This window comes from Taurulus bubalis, assembly GCF_910589615.1.
Source record: "Taurulus bubalis genome assembly, chromosome: 7".
NCBI lineage: Eukaryota > Metazoa > Chordata > Actinopteri > Perciformes > Cottidae > Taurulus > Taurulus bubalis.
Window position 1 is genome coordinate 23,480,083 of NC_136595.1, and position 20,729 is coordinate 23,500,811.

Below are 20,729 nucleotides of genomic sequence, written 5' to 3' on the forward strand. Positions count from 1 at the left end.
TAAAAACCCAGAAACACTGAATTCGTCAGCACTTGTCGGTTTGTAACCCAAACCGACATCTATAGCTTCACCTACCTGAGTCCCCTCTGCTCTCTCTCTCTCTGTGTGTGTGTGTGTGTGTGTGTGTGTGTGTGTGTGTGTGTGTGTGTGTGTGTGTGCGTGCGTGCAGAGGCTAAGCCCCGCACTCGGTGAAACACGAGAGCAGAGCATCGTAACGATCGTGTAAAATGTTATCAGCGGCGCTCATAATTGAATGCATAATGAATATAGGGGAAACACTGAATTGTTATCATTGTTTTGGTGTAAATGCATTTTTGAGTATGTTCACCTGTGGAAAGAATGTGGGAGTGGCTCCCCACAGAGGCAGCATTGGTTAACATGGTCAGATCAAGCCTGCACCAGGGGGAAACACAAGTAAAGATCCCTTCTCCTCGCCTAACCCCCAACACCACCTGGGATAGTAGACACAGAGCCTGAAAAACTCAGCCAAAAGGAACATGTTTCTGTTAAACATGCAAATGTAACTACCACAAACTTTGATATTTTTTTTGGTGGCTTTCATGAAAAACAAGTTGTTTCGTTTATCCTGCAAATTAGCCGAGCGCGAGACTGGAGGGCGTTATTCTCCTTCTTTTTCCTCTGCATTTGAATAATGACACAGAAGACAGAGAAAAGGGGGGGGAGTTATTTCACGTAATGCCAGAGGATGTGTTCATGAGAGTTTATAACTGTGTTCAGCTATATGTAAAAGAAAAAGAAGAAAAAATGAAGGCATCTCTGATTATTTGACTGTTTTTGTCCATTGTCTGGCTCTCTACTTTCCTCTGTCACGTCTCATAGTCATTAATAACATCCCCGCCTGCCAGATTGGCAGGGAGACCGTAAAGGTTGACCTACCTCTGGGATTAAATGGTTCATGTGGCCGAATGTATAAATGAGGGGCATGAGGGCACAGACATAAACGCTAACAAGTCTGATGCTCTCGCCTGCACACCCTCCGTTTCTTGGGGTGCGTTTCGCGAATCCAATTTGACGCTCTACATTTAAATGACAGTGCTGTTGTTCGACGAAACGTTTTATTTCTATGTGAATTAACATATGGGTACGATAAAGTGGACGGAAGAAAAACTTATCCTATCAATTATCTATGAAACAAAATCGCACCTCTTGTGCAAGAGCTTGTTGCCAGTGAGCGTGACAATGATTATGATGAGACATTAGACTGTAACAACAAGCACATGCAAGTAAGTTATCAAACGTTGGCTATAGCTAACATTGGGAGTAACCCAGTTAGCTTACATACATGTTAATGGTTTTATCTTCTAACAGTTATCAAATACCATCAAAGACTACAGTTAATCATGAACACAGTGGTTGTATAGATAGCCACCATCACCCCGGGCCTTTCCCAGCCGATCTGGAGCCGGGCTCGGCACACTTGTCGCGGAGACGTCCCACGAGGGGATCGTCCCACAACGAGCCGCCGTCCCTGACCCGCTGAGATTGAAGTGCAAAAACATTTCCAGTTCATTATGACTGAAGGGCTCAGACTGTCAAGGTAATTAATGTGAAACACTGAAGGCCATAACATGACTACGTAGACCTGCAAGTTATTATATTCAATCGGAGCAAACGAGACGAGTGGCGAGAAGACAGCAATGTGAGCGAGAGGAGGTGGGGCCGTGTGGGCACTGCAGCAGCGTGTGCAGGTGTGTGTGTGTGTGTGTGTGTGTGTGTGTGTGTGTGTGTGTGTGTGTGTGTGTGCAGGTGTGTGTATCAGGTGGCTGTCGGAGAGAAGAGAGCGGGGGGGGGGGGAGAAAGTGCAACTGATTCCGTTTTATCGATGGTGCGGAAAATGATGTCCTAATGTATTGATGAACGACTGTTCACGAGCTCCAAATCTTGTGTCGGAGTCTAAAGTCTTTTGAGGACGAGTCACTGTGCGCCAGTCAGTGTTCCCATCTCTGACATGCACACACAAGTTCAGTAAGTTTGCCTCAGCCTGAAATAAAATAAAACCCTTTTGTTGTACCCTTCAGTTCTGCTTCAGCCCTCCTGCTGACTTCCCCTCTACCCCACCCAGCCCTGTCCACCCAACATCCTCCCGGCTCCCCTCTCTGTCCCTTTGCTCCTGCGGCGCTGCTCTTCCTGAGACAGTAGCGTGTCATAGAAATGTAACAGGCAGACGTTGATGGGTGTCAGGCCTCACAGACGAGGCTGCTCTGCTGTTCCTTTTCCTGGAGCTTCACCCCTCCCCTCCCCCCACCCCCCACACACCCCCCACACACACAAACACCAGCGGTCCAAGGAAACCGAGTGTGTGTTATAATACAGCATCCACACACATAACACAAGCAGCTACAACACTAGCTAATCACAATTACAAGAGCATGTCAGGGTCCCTGAACATCCCATAGACTCTGCTCACCTATTAATGAACCAACAGCTGGGGAGAGATTCATGCAACAATTTAATTTAAGGAAGGAACATTTCATACAGCATATTACAACAAAGGCCATGCCGCATTGGGTTGTGTGTGTTTGTGCATTTGCCTGCCTCCCATCGTCTCTGCTGTCCCTCTCTCTTGAGCCTCCATGCTCCTAAATCTTTTTTGATATGACCCCTGTTGCTTCACTGCTTGATGGTAAGTAGATATGCCAGTTGTTTGTTTGCAAAATCCTGCTTGATATGCAGTTTGCCATGGGCTACGCTGTAATTAATGTAAACTAGGAATCCTCCAGAGATGAGTTACGAGTTATTAATGTCTGCGTTTGGTCGTTAACCCCTGCATTGCTGCTCGGCTTGGAACAGTATGATTACCTTATCTTTTACTTTAAATGCTTTGAATTGATAAATTAATTCGCCACCAAAATCCTGCTGGACTTTCCTTGTTGCTAATGAGCAGAACCATGTATGAAAAGTGTAAAATCCTAACTCCTGCAGGGCCCTTTGCTTGGACACAGAGCACACACATGGACACCAGCATGCACACACTTCATGAGATGGAGTGTCCGAATGCTTTGGGTCACTCTGTGTGTATGCGTGCTGTGATGTCCCTGGGCAAGAGAAAATGTTTCAAATACTTTAAAGTAATAATAACCCTCACGATTCCACTCATGGTAGATTTTGGTATCCCCTGAGGTTAGTGTTAGTAATGGAAAGTGCGGTTCGAGTGTCGAGAGGATTCGTGTTTTAATGTGTTTTAATACACTACAGTCAACCATGTTGTTCAATGTGGTACTCGCGATCAAATGTTTGCTTGGTCTTCCATGTCACTTCTGGTACGTACGTGGATTGTTTTCTTTGATTCGCTTGTGTGTATATGTACTTTAAATCCTCTGCAGGAAAGGTTTGCTCCTCCAAAACAATAAAAAAAAAGCTCAGCAATTGGATTTATATTGTTGAAAAAAATGTAAGCTTTATGGATTCTAACTTAAAGGATTGCATTTTAAGTTTTAAGTTACTTTTAGTATTAAATGCTTGTTATGCAGTGCCATATGTTTGTGTACACTCAGATATATGCTCTAGCTGCCACACAAACAAATGCACACACAGACCCAGTGTCCTCTTATTATTAGTACGAAGCGCTTGTTTTCTTGGATGTTATTATCCATGTCCCCCTGTTACACATTAGCTGCTGAAAGGAACAGTATGGCCTAATGGAAGTGTACTGGATTGGAATATAGATTCCTGCAGTGAAGTGTGATGGGAACCTTGGGGACGCGAGTGCCTGACATAAGTTTGGCCACCGAATAGGAGAAGCTCTGACAGTTTACCAGGTGTGTGTTGCTTTGGCTCTATTATCTGTGTATGTTTGTGTTTGTGTGGTAAGCTGGCTTTGCATCGCAGCCAGCCCTATGTAGATACAGATAGCAGTGTATAAAGGTGGGAAGAAAAACATGTGCACATGGCTTCTTGCCGTGATCACGCACCGCCCACGACAGTGAGGCTCGAATTTATCATTTGTTTGCCGCTTCGTGCTTGTTTGCTGCTGATGGCGATGCACTACTTTTATATTACATAACCACACAAGGGCTTTTGTGTATCTGAATGCATGCGTGTATGTAACATTTAAGCATCCCCTGATAACCTTGGATGCTGAAAATTCCTTTCTTGACATTATTTGTTCTTAACAATTATACAACAGAAACACTGCCAGCTAAGGCCCAGCTGCAACTTCCAATTAATTTCAATTCTTGTCAATTAATCTGTCAACTATTTTCTGAATTAATCGATTAGTTGTTTGTTCCTGAAGCCCAGAATATCATCCTAAATTCTCAAAGATATTCTGTTTACTGTCATATAGGGGTAAATAAACATTAAGAAGCTGGAATCCGAGAGTTTTGCTATTTTTTTTCCTTAAAAAATTACTCAAACGTAGAAATCCATTATCAAAATAGCTGGAGATTAATTTAATAATTCACATCTAATCGATTAATCTTTGCAGCTCCAGCGGTTTCTACAGCAGTTGGTGTGTGTGTGTGTGTGTGTGTGTGTGTGTCACAGCTCTCTACACAAGCTTGTGGGAGATTTACTCCACCCTGCTCAGCATCATGACAAAATCCTGCATCCTTCATACACTATCCCCCAACCTATTCCTCCCTCAATCCCCCCTCCCCTTCTCCCCCCCTCTCTCTCCTCAAACTCTCCGTCCTCTCACTGCCACTCCTCAAATCCAGCAGATCCAAGAAATAATCCCAGTCGCTGCAGCAAGTCTATTTGCTGTAGCACAGAACAACATGCCACCCTCCCCTTTTTGCCATGCTAGCATTGTGTACAACAGTGATTGTCTTGGAGAGGCAATGCTGGAAATGTGTTTGCGGCATGCATTTACTCCGAGTTTTCGTACAACTCGAACTGGGGGTAGCGTAAGAGGCTGGCTGTGATTCAGCAGGCAGGTTTATGGAAATAGCACCCGCATTAAAAACCCAATGAGAGCCGGCAGAAGATTATGCTCCGGCACACACATGTGGGCTCCTGCAATGTCAACACTCTAAGTAGATCCCCTCCCTCTCAATTGCCTCCGTCTCCCTCTGTCTCCATTTCTGTCTCCCTCTGCCTCTCTCTAGGTCTCGCACTGTGCCCTCTGCTGCACACATACCTGTTAGTCTGCTGTGTGAATGCGCGTGGATTCCTGTATTCTTGTACACGTGTGCGTGCATGAATTTACATGTGTTTGTATGTGTCACCGTGGGTATGTGTGCCAGTGCTCAGCTCGGCGAGCAGCCAGTGCAGGGCCGCGTTGCGGAGAGTGGCCCGACCTTGTGCGGTGGAAACGAGGCTGCCGTGTGATGGAGCTGTTCCTCGACACTGGGCATTGCACGCACACGAACGCAACACACGCACCCATACTTTTGCGCGCATGCGATCCACCTGTTCATCAACTACAGCCAGGCTCACCCGTGTGCCGGCCTAGCTGCCGCAAAGGCTGAATAATTCAATGCTACACTCTGTGAAGGTTGGCAGAGTTTGAGTATAATGTATTGTATGATTTTGTGTGTACTGTATGTGGCTTTGTTGAGTGGGCAGGGGTGAGGGTGAGGGTGGGGGTTGGTCAGCATGAAGCCAATCGGTGCTGGCAGGATTGGAGGCCTTGTAGTCAGGGAGAGGGGACTCGTTAGAATTAAGCCTTTGGGCAACATGAGCGTGTGTGTGTGTGTGTGTGTGTGTGTGTGTGTGTGTGTGTGTGTGTGTGTGTGTGTGTGTGTGTGTGTGTGTGTGTGTGTGTGTGTGTGTGTGTGTGTGTGTGTGTGTGTGTGTGTGTGTGTGTGTGTGTGTGTGTGTGTGTGTGTGTGTGTGTGTTCATGAAAAAGATCGTAGTTGAGTAGAAGTTGAAACGGGCATGGTCAAGGTCTTTTCTTCGATAATTTTTTTTCTGCTCTATGAATTAAACAGGCATGTGATGTGAATTTTAACATTTGATTTGAAAGTAAAATACTATTGCATCTTTACTGCCCCAGCTTATACTATGTTTTTTCCTTCTTCTTCTTTTTTTATACGTTAGCCAAGGCCATGTCTGACTGTGAACTTACATGTTTTATAAGGGTTTCACTGCAAGATGTCGGTGCTGCTGTAATTAACAAACACATAAGCAAGGACCCAGATGTCTGTTAAAACATTTCAACACCATCCGTTTTCTCATAAAGAAACTTACCATTAGCTGATCTCAGCACTGGATGGCTGTAGCTGATCTCAGAGACTACAGGAGTCTGCCTCTGATGTCTATTTTTCATAACCTTTGTTGATGCATTGGGATGAGAATAAAGATGGCTTTATAGATACCCGTACTCTAATGGTTTTATGTCTGTGACCTGGCCTGTCTCTGAACGTATTACCCAAGTCAAATCACACTCATGAATAGAAAGAGCAGGTGGTGTCATAACAAGTCTGGAGGTCTGGGGTTGTGCATGTGTGAGTAGACTTTTCTTTTTTCACCGTGATGCATACTTTTTATAGGTTGCACTGGGGTACCCAGGCACGCAACAATATTACCACACTGCCAATAGCAGTAAGCACAACAAAACTGGTTTTCTTTGAGTGTGTGTTTGTGTAGTTGAGTGTACATCTGGTGTAATGGCATATTGGTTTAATGTACGCACAGTAAAGAGCCGCTGTACCAGAGTGCTCCTAAGGGAACTGAATCCCCACATCCTTGGAACATGCACTAATGCGCAAACACACACACACACACACACATAGAATACACACACCCCTGAAGCAGAGGGGCTAGAAATAGACGAAAACACACAGGATAACTGTTGGAGCCATCACAATGTTGCTTGTTTTCCACCTTCTGTCTCTCTGTCTCGCAGTTGCTCCTCTGGTACCCCCTTTTAACACACACACACACACACACACACACACACACACACACACACACACACACACACACACACACACACACACACACACACCCCTCTCCTTTGTTCGGCTTGTTTTTTCTGTGTGGTAGATTAGTAGCCACATATTTAGAGAAGCCTTCTTCTCCCCAAGGCATCGGCTTCCAAGGGTATTTGGGGAAAAAAGAGCAGGATCTGCACTCTGCACCTGCCTTTGGAGAATAAACAACACCCACTGAAAATGTGTTTCATCATGAAATTCCATTTCCGTTTTCATACAGTATATATATTACTATTCTCATATGCAACTTCAGTTGCTATAATGAGTGCTGTTGTAAAACTGTGACAATTAAATATGTGTTGCATTTAATGCAGACCTGTAAATTAGCTCTATTGGTCGACTGACTGAACAAAATTAATAACTTTGAAACATTTTTGGAGTTACAGATGACCGTGTTTCGACCCCATGTGTGACATTAGTGTTTATGACATTACAATGCTGCTTCCCCTCCCACCGCTCAAGCCGCATCTCGCTAACTGCCTCTTGGGGGGGAAACGTGGCTTGAAATACCCAAATACTCCGCTGCACACCCTGCCCATTAGGCCACTTCAGAGAAGTGTGCTATTTTTTTTTTTCTGATGCACAGGTTAGCAAAAAAGCTGAATTATTAATGTTTTTGATATTTTTAGTCTGTTTAACCTATTTCTGGTTGTGGCTGGAGACTGCTCGCCCGCCTGTCTGTGTGATTCGATCATGTGATATGGCTGTGATCTGGGTTATAGAGCTTGGTTGTGTGTGTGTGTGTGTGTGTGTGTGTGTGTGTGTGTGTGTGTGTGGGGCTATGTTTGTTATTGACTTTGAATGTCACTGCCTGAATACCAAACTAACGTGTGCTGGTCTGGCTCATTCTGATGCTAGACAGTTCAGAGGATGTAATGGCCGTTTGGCACTATGAGACATCACCTGTACCAGTGGGGCCGAACCAGATGAGTCTGGTTTTATTTCAGGCCGGCGGGCATGGCAGTGCAGACCTGTGCAAGAGGCAAGGCCCAGATACTGACTGACAATCCATCTGCGGGTCCCTGTACAGGCTTGTTCAGGTGTGTCACTGCCTGCAGACACAAAGAGAAAAGTGTATGAGCGAGCAGAGGGATGCGCACATGGATGATAAACTATGGCCCTGAAAAGAGGAGGTGTGTGTGTGTGTGTGTGTGTATGTGTGTGTAAGAGTGTGTCCTTGTTGAAAGGGAGAGGAGAAAAGATTAGCTCACAAAAACTGGAAATCCAAATAGACACGGTGGCAGTTTAGGAGGCACAGGCAAGTGTAGCTGAGAACTTGTCACTTCACTCAATAATGAAGGACACACTTAAAACGCATCCCCCAATGTGACTAATCGGAGCTGACATCTCACTGGCTGGACCTTGTGCCTTTGGGAGACAGAGGGGGTGAGTAAGGAATGTGTGAGAGATTAGAGGGAGATGAAGTGAGAGAATAGTTGAAATGTTGAGAAAAGAGGAGAGGAGGAAGAGAGCGACACAGGGTCATCTTGACAGCTTGAAGTCATACCTTTTTTAAAACAGCAATTCTCTGTGTGAGTGTGTATGCAAAGACACACAGCATGTGCTGGGTGTCTGTGGTCGATGGAAATGGGACACTTTGTGTGGTGGAACCAGAGGGAGCTCATTTGTAAGGCAGATCTATCCGTGCTTTGGTGTAGAGTCCGTAGAGAGGGTCAGGGGCCTGCACAGCACGACAGGCAGCATTTGTCAGCAAAAATCAGGACTAATGAAATACAGTACACTTGGCTGGGGGGCGAGGAGAGGAATGTGACTGACAGGAGGCACGAGTGGAAACAGCCCGTGGCAGCCCTCCTTCATGGCTACCAATGCATCAGCCGGCCCCCTTCCCATCCCAGATAAGGGTAGCAGCATGAGGCATAGGGTAGGGGGGAGGTGTGTGTGTGTGTGTGTGTGTGTGTGTGTGTGTGTGTGTGTGTGTGTGTGTGTGTGTGTGTGTGTGTGTGTGTGTGTGTGTGTGTGTGAGAGAGAGAGAGTGAGGGTCCCTGCGGGTAATGACATGGAATACAAGTGCATGGGGAGTGCTAGTGATGGGCCTGCTCATGTGGAAGTGGGTATTTGCATTGCAGAGGAGGGCTGTCAGTGGAGCTCGCTGAGGGAGCCAGTGTCAGGGCGATAGCTCGCGGTGAAGGCTTCTGTTGTCTGCCCTGCAGAATACCAGGACACCTCATATAGCTGAGCTAGCACCGGCGAGATCAAACGCTTCGGCACATTCAACATTTCTTTGTGTTAGGATTCTGCAAGTGTTTTTGTAGCGTTTTTCTTTTTTTTTTTGTGGGAAACTCAGATTTTACCTGACACTTCATTTAAGTGGTTACGCTTTGTCCATCATGGCTGCCTTAAAGCCTTTCATATAGAAAATAACAATAAGCTGGATGACTGCTGAATAGCGAGGAATATAAATTATATAGTTATGTGCCAACAGCTATAGTCTGTGGCCTCTAAACTATTTCAGTCCCAGCTGCAATAAGAGGCAGCTTTTAATAATTCAGAGTAAAACAGTATACTGGATGTCTTCCAGGCAGCAAGCTCACATTTAGGTGAAACACTAAATTTCCCTCTACCCATCACTCCAACCACAACTCCAAAACCATAGCAGGGCTGTATCCGATACCCGTGAGGGGCTTGTCGGGACACACACACATCACTGAGTTGTGTTGTTGTTCGCAGAGTTTGGTTGGCACCGTGCAGAGCTTTGCATTCATGTCTTTATGCGTGTGTTTGTGAGCAAAGTGAGTCTGCAGAGCCCGGAGAGGGACTGCGTGGTCTTTCACTCTTGTCAGCCCGGCGTGGCTCTCTGCACAGCGGGGGAGCAAATACATGCATATACGCGCGGCACGTTTTGGAGGACGCGTGTCACGCTGCTCAGCAGGGTGAGCCGGTGTGCATCCTTTAATGTGCTCACTGCAGGTTCTCAGAGAGGAGTTGGCTGCGTGAAGCCGGCTTCGGAGGTAGACAAGGAAAAAGACGAAGATATGTAGATTAGAGAGATAGAAAGGAGGGTGAGCAGGGAAAGGTTAGAATGTAAGAGGAAATATATTTGATTCACTGAGTTGTGGAGATTAAGAAATCACGCGGAGGGAGCGAGACCGAGTGGGAAATGACAGGAGGAGGTATTGATGGAGGGCCCCGCTGTCTGACTGGACTGGCAGTTTTAACCTATACAGAATGAATCAGGGGTAATAGCAGCACAGCTGTGGTCCTTTTGTTGAATCCCATGATGTCCAAGGGTGTCCCAGTGGCAATCATGAGGCTGACAGTGTGGGGCTCACTAGCTGAATATTCACTGCCTCCCAGGTTTTTTTTTTTTTTTTATTAAATACATAATTACAGGGACTGGTTGAAGGAAAAAAGAAAAGAAAAAAGCAGGCAGGAGAATCAAAATGAACAAAATAAATATGAACCAAAGCAGTTAAGTAGCTTTGATCCCTGGATAATCCATGTGTTTTTCATATGGAACCAGCTTCCATTGTTTGCCCTGTTTTGTCAATATATTAATATATGCTATTGACTTTCACAATTCTCTCGAGTCGCAGTGCAACTTTTTCCGACATCACATTTTTTTACTAGTATATGCCATAGTATGTATATAAACATTATGACATTTAATTACTGGTATTACTTATACTGCTAATGTGTATAATGTGAACAAAGACAAAAGCAGCAACATTATACTATACATTGTTATGTATTATATTGTAGTGTATGCTTTCTTTTTGCAGGTATTCTGTGTGTATTTTCGATCAATGCCTATTTACTTTTTACATAATTTCTGAAACATATCCAGTGTGCAGCTTTAATGACAAGAAGCCTTTTGCCAAAAATATAATGTCATCCAACATTTCACTTAATGACAACTGCACATACAGTACAGTACAAATTTAAAGGAATTATTTTTCTAATCCCCTAGTTGCCTTATATTATGTATATTATTTTAGATTAAAATGGGCATATCTATTGCCTCACACAGCTCTCCACATGGCAATGGCTGAGCAAGCCGCTCCCTGTTAACACCGCTAACAGTGAAAACAACAGCAACAGTGCCAACATAGCTAGCAGTGTTTACCTGAAGCGGGTCGGAGCGGTTTTGTCGGCTGTGACTGCCGTATATTTTGTTTTATTGACTGATTGAATCGCTCCTCTACTCACAAAAGCCAATTTTAGATAAGTGGATTTGTTAAGCAAAGTTTTTCTCAATCGGCTGTACTGGCTGCTGACCAGGAGTAGTCTGTGATAACATGTAGATTAATTTGGATTCAGACAAAACTTTCACTTTTCTCTGCCTGTCGAACACAGATGGGTTGCGCCATAGTCCACAGCAGATTGATTTCCACCCACTGAGCGCATGAGAAAACGTTACCTTCTGTCACAAAAAAATAAATACGGAAACGTTGGAAGATATAGCTAAAATATGAGGAAACCATTACTTAATTTCATGATTCTTTTTGTTGTTGTTGCTTTAATCAGGGAATGCCAGGCTTGCTTGAATTACCTGGTGAATAGGCATGTGAACACCTCTGAAGCTGTTGCTTGTTTGATTGTGTGCAGGCTGTGCAGCTGTTGCAGGTGATGAAGCTCAGTCTGAACAACAATACTACATAATGTTTCACCTGGAGTTTGTCGAGGGGAATGATCTCTAACTGGCTTTGTCTAATATTTAAAGCAGATTTTATGAAAGTGCTGTTATTTTTCTGACATTCAGTGTGTAACGTTTCTCTCTAAATCTGTATATCTGTATATTTTAACGATTATACAAGATGACACATGAAGACAAGAGCATGGAATATGCTCGGTGAAAGACAAACGTAAGGATGCACATGTATCAGTGAGCGTTACCATGAAGGTAGGTTAAAGCAGTTTCCCATCACCATCACACAACGTCAGTAATGGGGCTCAGGTAAATGATTGCCATGGCAGCGCTGGCCGCTGCGCTGCTTAAATGACTGCACACGTACAGAAACACACACACACACACACACACACACACACACACACACACACACACACACACACACACCAAAGCAAAGCTGTGCACAGACAGGCATCCATCAGGCACCGGGGCACAGGACGAGACGGCACATTTATTTACAGAGTTTATTTTACCTGTTTTTCTTGATTCATTATTTATGAATCCATCAATCTGTATGTTACTGCAGCAGCATATCAAGTTTGGCTGGCTGCTTTCCTGCCCATTTTCCCGTCTGCCAGCTTCTATGTGTCTGTCTGCCTATCTGGACTGACAAGCCTTCTTTTTTGTCTATCAAAATATGTCTGCTATGCACACTCTCTTTTCTCACCTTCTGTCTTTTTTTCCACTGCTTCTTATTGTACATCTTTGTCATCGGACTAGTTCCTTTTAATTATTTGATCTTTTATTCCGTCTCTAAACCATTTTATGATGACTTGCAAATTTCGCTCAAATTAATTTGATAGGTTCAGCTTGTGCCCACTCGCCTCATGGGTGTGCTTTTACTGGCGTGTTATTTATATATTCCTCACAGAGTACTCTGCAGTGCCCCTCTTTCGGGATTGGGAAAGGGCAAAGCATGTGTACCAACCCACTTCGCCATCTTCTACTCCATCTCTAACGACTTCTTTCCCCCCAATTTTCTTTCCCCATCTCGCCGGTTGACAGATTTAAAGGTATTTCTGGAGCTTTTACCACTAGTGGCTCTGTAAAGCCAAAAAAAAGGTTTGATGAACAGTCTCCGTATATGTTGCACATATGACACGTTACATATTCAATATTCATACAAGAGTTGGTGTTTGTAATGTCTTACTAGTGTGCCAAGAAAAGAAGAAAGCTGTGGTGGTTTCAGAAAATATGAAAGGCACATGTTTAATGAAGTAGAAAATTTGATGTGTTTTATTTAGGCCTTGAGAAAATGCTGTTTTGGTGGAAAACTGCCGCTAATATACAAAACCATGATTATGAGCATTACAGCTCTGTAGGGAGCCGTTAACTAACTTTACGCAGGATGAATGGGAAGTCATCAGCAGGGCAGTGGAAGTCTGCCATGTCCTCTGACACATCTAAAAGCACTTAAGCTGTGTCTGCTGAATGACCAGGATCTGATAATGTCAGATTGATTATAGTGAGCGTTCATAGTGAGAGCCCTGTGGGTATAAGCTGGCCAGCTATAGCTGTGCTGCCTGAGTATATTTCAGGTTGTGGCAAAGAAGAGAAAATAAAAGCCTTTTCTTACTCTCATACTTTCTTTCCCTCTTACTTTCTTTCTCTGTCACCGCTGCTATCTTTTGTTGCCCAGCCCCCCTTATTGAAGATGCTTGATAGTGGCCTGGCTATAGTATAGAGAAATAGGACATGCAGTAATAAAGGCAGAAGCGATGGCAGGTTATCTAAGGATCAGCATGGGGCGCAGCCAAAGGAAAATAAGAAATTACAAAATATCAAAAAAAATGTCGGTCCACCTCAGCCCCTCACTATCAAAACACAGGATTACTGAGCTGTAAATCCAGGCTTACAGTATTTTTTTTGTTGTTGCTGCAAACCAAATGGGCAGAAAGAGCTATTCCCTCTTGCAATAAAGGAGCGCAATGACATATTGCCTGGGTTACGTGTGAATGGAGCTAGCTAAGTGCGTGTTTGATAGCTTGACGTGGCTCTGTTGGTCCGACACAGTAATATCTTGCCACGTCAAATCTATCTCTGTAGGTGTAGCGAATGCTGACGGATCGGCACGATTGGATTGAAATTAATGAATAAGATTGCAGTTACAAAGCTCGAGCCAAAAATCCTCTGAAAAGGGTCTTCGGCACAACAACACATTTATTTTTATTTTGTATATTTATTTATTTTTCCCAGAGTGGCAGCACACAGAGCTTGTAAGACAAATCCTTTCTAATAGGAAACCCCTAGGGCTGCAGAGGAGCGTGGTCGATACGGAGAGACACAGAGGGCTTTGAAGATGGCCAATCTCTTTGCCTCCGTCCAAATGAAAAGGCAAGAGAGGGGCCCACAGGGACAGGGTCAGGCTAAGTTTCTATAAACACTATCTACATAGCACCTAAGATGTCCCTGTGTTTGATGTGACAGCGTCCAGATTAACTCACATTAGGGAGAACAGAAAAGCCCCGGGTGCTGCATCCGCTCTTATTGCCTGGAAGACGGAAAGACACCAAATGTTTTTCAGACTGACTAAGAAATACGGACATTCAAAAACATCTAAATAGAAACACATTTATAGTTATCAGGCTTTTCACATGTTGTCAAAGCATTTTTAGTATTCACAGACGCAAAGCGAGTATATAATTGTCATTTTTTTTATTTTTCATGATTACTTCTTGAGTAAGACATCTTATAGTGGGCTGCTGTGTTAGTCCCAAGAGCACACAGTGAATGACATACATAGTAATCATCACCAAAGGCATGCACTGTCCCTGAGATCTATAAAAAAAACCCACAAACATTCAAATAGCCTCTCTTCTGGTGATTTCAAATTGTGCATTTGTCAGGCCGACATAATTTGGAGCTATCAAACTGTTGTGAAACAAATTATGTGCTACCTGTGTGTTTGACATTCTAAGTGTCAGTGTTTGGTTTGACTAATGGATTTCTTCTGACAGAGAAGTGGATGGTATTTCTTAGTGTCACCATGTGAATTGCAAACACGGTGAATAAAATGGATGTCCTTGTGCGTTTTAAGTGTGTGTTATTCTGTTGCTAGCAGCCTCGGCGTGATGGGTGGACAGAGGTTAATAGAAGGTTTCGTGTATGTGTGCATGTTGTGGTGATGTCTTGTCTGACACATTGGGGACGAAGAACATTCGGATTATCTTTTACAATGCTGCGACTAAGAATAAGCATCTAAATTAAAGTTCTACAATGCAGAAGTTACTTGAATGAAACTAATCGTAATTCCTGTGTGTTTTAGAGTAAACTAGAATTACTTGCTGTGATTCATACATACTAGTAATAACAGAATGGAGCTATGCCCAATACTATTATTTATTGACATTCAGTGGAATGGCATCGTAGTGATGTGATGATCGTGATCATGTCCGGCTATCCAAATCAATGATTCTGGTCAAATTGTATTTTAAAAAACGAACACAATTCTCAACCTTTTGTTATACATGTTGGTCTCATATGTATTGCATAACAGTGGGAGACATTGGTATAATATATATCAATATATCAAAAAACAGAAATATGTTACCAGAAACTTGCACCATCTGGCATGGGACTGAGGGGTTTTGGCATGTATTCACCGACAAAAAAAAAAGCCCATAAACTGCACTGTTCCTCCAGAGCTGTAATGCTACTTATGACCTCAGCCAGGCAGAGACTCAGTCGGAAACCTCACAGCTAAACTAATTGATGCTGTGCAGACTTACTGGGAAAGTGGTGCAACATTGTGCCGTTAACTCTCCCGGACTCACGGGTGAACTGGAGACTGCGTTGCCTGCTTTGTGCATTCATTACAGCTGGCAATATGTGATGGACTTAACCTTTTTGTTTAACCTGTTTGTACATCGGTTATTGTTGCATTTGGGAGGATTTTTGAGGCACTTTACCCACAGCACCCCTGCAAGCAAGGCACTAATCCTGTGTGTTGATCGGTTAATGAGGGTCGGCTACCGGTCTGAAAGTTCCAAGAAGAGCATCCCTTCATTGAAGTTGGATGTCACAAAGGTTGGACTTGATTGTTAAAGTCCTTCTGTCTAGTACCAATTAATCTGCTGATTATTTTGAATCAATTAATAGTTTAGTCTATAGAATGTCAGAAAATAGGACAAAAACAGCCATTATAATTTGCCAGAGTTGAGCGAAACTTGTGAGAGTTAAACCTAAGGCCTTTCTGATTGAGAACCATTAGGTCAGAGTGAATCAAATTAGCATCACTGCCTCAGATGAAATGTCTTTGTTTGACTGTTGATCACAGCGGTTGGGTTATTTAGGATTGCCATGGGTTACAGGATGAAGGCGGTTTTCCTCTCCCGTTGAGAAACTGTGGAAATGGCTTCTCCCCTTAAGCCAAAATGGGCTCTAATGCCTTTCCTCTTCCCTTTGATGTTGACTATAAATATGAATGGACTGGGGGCTGTAGTTATTATTGTATAGAAATCTTTTTTTGGAGATGTTTGTGAATGTTTACGGAGAGGAACACGGACAGCAGGGGAACGCGGAGTATCAAGAGGTTTAAGTACATAGACTCCATGTACTTATATCTCTTTGTTCTTCGCTTTAACATGGCTACTAGAAAATTAATGAAATCATTCACGGCATATAATCTCATTGTTCCTCCTAAAATGTTGTGAGGTAAATGTGTCCCACCAAACTAGGCTACGCGTTGTGGGAAAGCGAGTATTCAGAACGACGAAGAAATTACGTCTGTCTTAATATGGCAGAACAGTGTTGAAGTAAAGCATTGCATCTTGAGCTTTCACCAGCCCACACGCTCCCACGTCAAGCCCATATATTTAGCAGGGGGGAAGGCTTTTTCTTCTTCTCCATGCGCTGTGGTGCGAGAGGTGCACGGGGGTTCTGAAATGTTTGTCTTTGTTCTCCTGGCAGAGTTTTCTGTGTGTGGGCGTTTCACAGTTTCTAGGAGCACCTCGGGAATGCATTTCAACAGATGGAGGTTTTAACTAGAGTGTTGGCTTCCAAAATCAGGGCTATATGCTTTTGCAGGCTGCTATTTTAATTTGTTTGTTTGCTTGTATGTTTGTTTGCTTATGTGCTGTTTTCCAGCAGGAAAATCACAGGGCGTGTGGGCAAAAACCGGAGTTGCAATTATGGTGTCATGTTTAAGCTACTAATCAAATATATGTGACATGTGTCACGACTGTTTAGGGAAAGTGGTTCCATAGCTTAAACTATGAGAAAAACGGGGAATCCTGAGGATCACTATGCAGTGATCTCTCCTGGCTGTGTTGCTGTCCATGGTGCTGAAATGGCCAGTAGCACAGGCACCATTTCCTCCGGATTTAAACTCGTCTGTTTCTTTTTTGTATGAATTATGAATGTGTCCACTTCACTATCAAATTAATTTAAGTCTATTTGTCTTCCTCCATCTGGCCTTTAGTATTAGTAAAAGAGAGAGAGAGAGACAATGAACAAGTAACAGTGGGGTGGTCCACGATTCAATACATGTGACCTGAATGGAATCCGTGTGATTCATTGTGAAATATGCACATTAAAGAAAATATGTTTTGCAAGGCAAAACCGCAGCATGTTATGACACCCATCGAGTAGGCTGCTTTCTGTCTTTTGTCTAAAACACATTTCTTATTTGATTTGGCAGCCTCAGAAAAGAGTAATTGCTTTTCTGACCTGTAATTTTAGCTCAGCCTTTGTATAAACCAAAATGCATACCTTTTGATTTATGTCTTTTGTCATGCTGCCGAACTCCTTTTGAATTACCTGAACCCACGTGGGACTGGCTGTTACAATATTTTTCAGCTCTCCCTGAGCTGTTGACAGGTTAAACATTTTTGGTCCATTTTTTTGTTAATGAGTGCTATGATGAAGATGCATTATGCCGCTCATCTGAGTCCCGTAAATCACAGGGGATATGCGATTGCATATGTCTATCCTTATTCTGTCTTTATGTTTAGGGTGGACATATTTTAAGGGCTAGTCTGAAAGCACATTCTTGTACATCATCCTTCTTCTCTCACTCACTCTCTCGCTCTCTCTATTGCTCTGTTTCTTCCTCTCTTTCCAACCTCTTTTCTACACATTTCCATCTCTGTGTCTGAAAGCCATTTTTCTCCTCACTCAGCGGTGGTGGCACTCCTTTTGGGACTGTGGGTGCTGGAGCGCCGCAGGCTTCCCTGGAGCCAGAACGTAGCCTACAAACACTCTGTCCAAGGCCAGACAGAACTCCTTTATATTAGTCCTGCTTAAATAAAGTACAGGGATCCAATATCTGGATCCTGTTTCAACGGGCGGTGGGCAAAGAATCTGTTCTCCAATATAGGCCAAGGTAGCCGTCTGTAGTATACCAACTATAAATGTGTTTTTATACCAGTGGATGTAAAGCTTAATTCCTTTTACTGACATTTAACTCCTAATGTATTGTCTAATTTAATCTATGTATTAAATGTGTAGCCCAGACAGTTTAGAAACCAAACAAATAGGTCACTGTTATGCTCTATAAATAGTTGTGTGTGTGTGTGTGTGTGTGTGTGTGTGGGTGTGTGGGTGTACATGCAGGCTAGTGTGTTGCTGTGTGTGTGTGTGTCAGGGATGTTCTGTCTAATTTTAGGCTCTCGGGAGAAGAGAGTAGTGAGGAGATCAGGCGAGTGAAGGAGGAGTGAGCCCCAGCTCCACAAGCTAATGGTTTAGTGTTTTTAATAACTTGCTTGGGAGGTATCTCCCGCTGTAATATATCTCCTCAGTAGGAGATAGCCCTTCCATACATTACCAGGGTGTGAGAGAATTATAAACAGCTGAATACAGCCATGGCTTTCCAATAAACTGATATTATTAAAATGTCTAATAAATAAAAAGGGATTTAATCTGCCCTACCTTCCTGTTTAGACCTTATTCTAAGCTGGAATGAAGGCACAGAATCAGCCGGGTAAAGTAGTTCCTGACGAGAATGAATAAAGACAGGAAAGGTAATTTATTAATGCATTTTCCTAACCTATTCTCCATCAGACTTGCTTGCTCTCTGTGCATATTTTTTAACAGAGGCTCATTAAAATCTAGATCTGCATAAATAGAGCAGACAGAGAGAATTAAAAAAAACAGATAAAAAGGCATTCACTGGATTATGGCTATGAAATTACCGTTTTGGTGTCCGATTAAGCTTATGCTTTATAATGAGCCAAAAGGGTTCCATGCCATCATTTTTAATCCATCTTTTTTTCTCTTCTCATTCACCTCCTGAACCCTTTTTTTGTTTTACTTTTACTCCTCAATCCACCACATCGCATGAGAAATATAATCACTTTGCGCCCACTCATTCACATGGAAAGCCCCTTATTCTAGTACATTTTGTTTTAATGCAGAGAGACAGCTCTGTCCTTTATAGTCATGCCCTGTTCCTGACAAATACACCCCGAGCTCTACTCAGCCAGTTGCTACATGCACAAGCGTTGTGGTGGAAATGTCACTACCTTTTAGTATGTTCATACTCTTTAAATGCTTTGTACTCTAATACCACTAAAAATTGACTCTTGAGTGGATATGGATTCTGACTGAGAGGGCAATGCATAATGCTGACACTGGTGATATACTGTATGATGATTCAATGCACTGTAACACAAAATCTTGGAATCCAATTGATTTTATTACTTATCTTATTAATATTCTGCATTGTCAGCATCACACACTGCTTTACTTGAGCGTTTTGATACTTGCGGAGCATTACTCTAAGCTTTATCATCTTATACGGTGTCAGTGCTCATTCATGGCTCCATGCTGCACAGTCACATTTCAACAGTGGGTCCCGCTCGTGTAAAGCATAGCTGTGAGACTGTGAGCAGCCTGGCTCGCTCTGCTCTAGCTGGAGAAAGCCATCCCTCTTATGACCCGGCAGAGACAAACGGCACACATAGTGGTCATTTTTTACTCTCCTTTGATATACCTGCTCAGTTTCCTTGAGAAGAAAGAGCAGATTGTTTGTTTTGCTGAGGCCTCTTTCATTTCACACGGGAGAAAGAGCCCATTAATATTGTCTTTCCATACGTCTCATACACTGATAATGTAGGCATTGCTTGAAGATGAAACGATATAGTGCATTACTGTCACCCTGGCAGATGACACATGACGCCCTCACTGGGTGCCTGCTTTGAATAGCCTTGATGCTACAGGAGCAGCAGAGGCATGCGAGAACGAGAGAGAAAAATAGTGAAATAAATGTGGGATGAGGGAAGTCTATGTGGTAAGAGAGGAAGAATAAGTTATGATCACGGGACAAAGTAAAAAGTAGAGCAAAAAGGAAATTGCACAAAACAAAAAAAGCCATAAAGCAGGAAAATCCGAATATTTCTTCTTCTATCCTGTGTTATGTGCCCAACCACAGCCTCTCCTAGTTAGTAAGATCCGTGCAGAAAGTAGTTTATGCTGCAGTCAAGTCCAGTCAAAATCTGGGATGCTGGTTAAAAGCTGCACAGTGTTATAAATACATATATCAAAAGAAAATGCAACATTTGTCACGTTCAACTCAATTTGTAACAGAAGAGATTCAAACACAGTATCAGTGATTTCTGTTAATGATTAAAATTTAAATATTGAAAACTATGATCTGAATATTTGCTGCTATTACACAATAAATTACATCAGTTTGTATGCACATCAGACTTAAAGGGGAGGTTTGACTCCAAAGGGTAGGTCAGCCCAATCCTACCAATTCCTGTAAACAATCTTTCTTATCCTCTCGCTATTTAAAACAATTATCATATTTCAATGTTTATATAGCACACGGATCTGGCTGAGTGGCAGAATTTACTGAATTTTAGGCTGTCGTATCTGTTGCAATGCAATATTGACTGAGAACAGTTGAAATCAATTCAAATTGAATTGCTCATGTTTTTCTGTCAACGTGGTAGTACTGAGTATGTATCTGGAAAAAAAAGAAGCAAAATACAAAACTGAAATGTTAAAATGCATTACTTTATTCTGTTTTCCCTTCAGTATTTCATTTTTTTTGTCTGTTGATAATATGACTATTTCCATCGTACATTTTTGCTTTGTCCCAGTGAAATTCAGACACTGTGTTATTGAAACGATAAAAGCTTTTTTATTATTCAAATTTTAATGACGCGTTGCACAGAACATAAAGACTGCGTCGAGTGAAAAAAACACGAGTGGGTTGCCATATAAAAAAATCTGTTTG

The 20,729-nt window shown here is 42.9% G+C and overlaps 1 protein-coding gene across 1 annotated transcript in view; it reads left to right on the plus strand.

Moving 5' to 3' along the window:
* The window catches only part of celf5a (cugbp, Elav-like family member 5a), a gene marked incomplete at both ends in the record, with an annotated part of 180,002 nt that overhangs the window by 17,924 nt on the left and 141,349 nt on the right, over positions 1–20,729 (plus strand). The window lies entirely within an intron of this gene.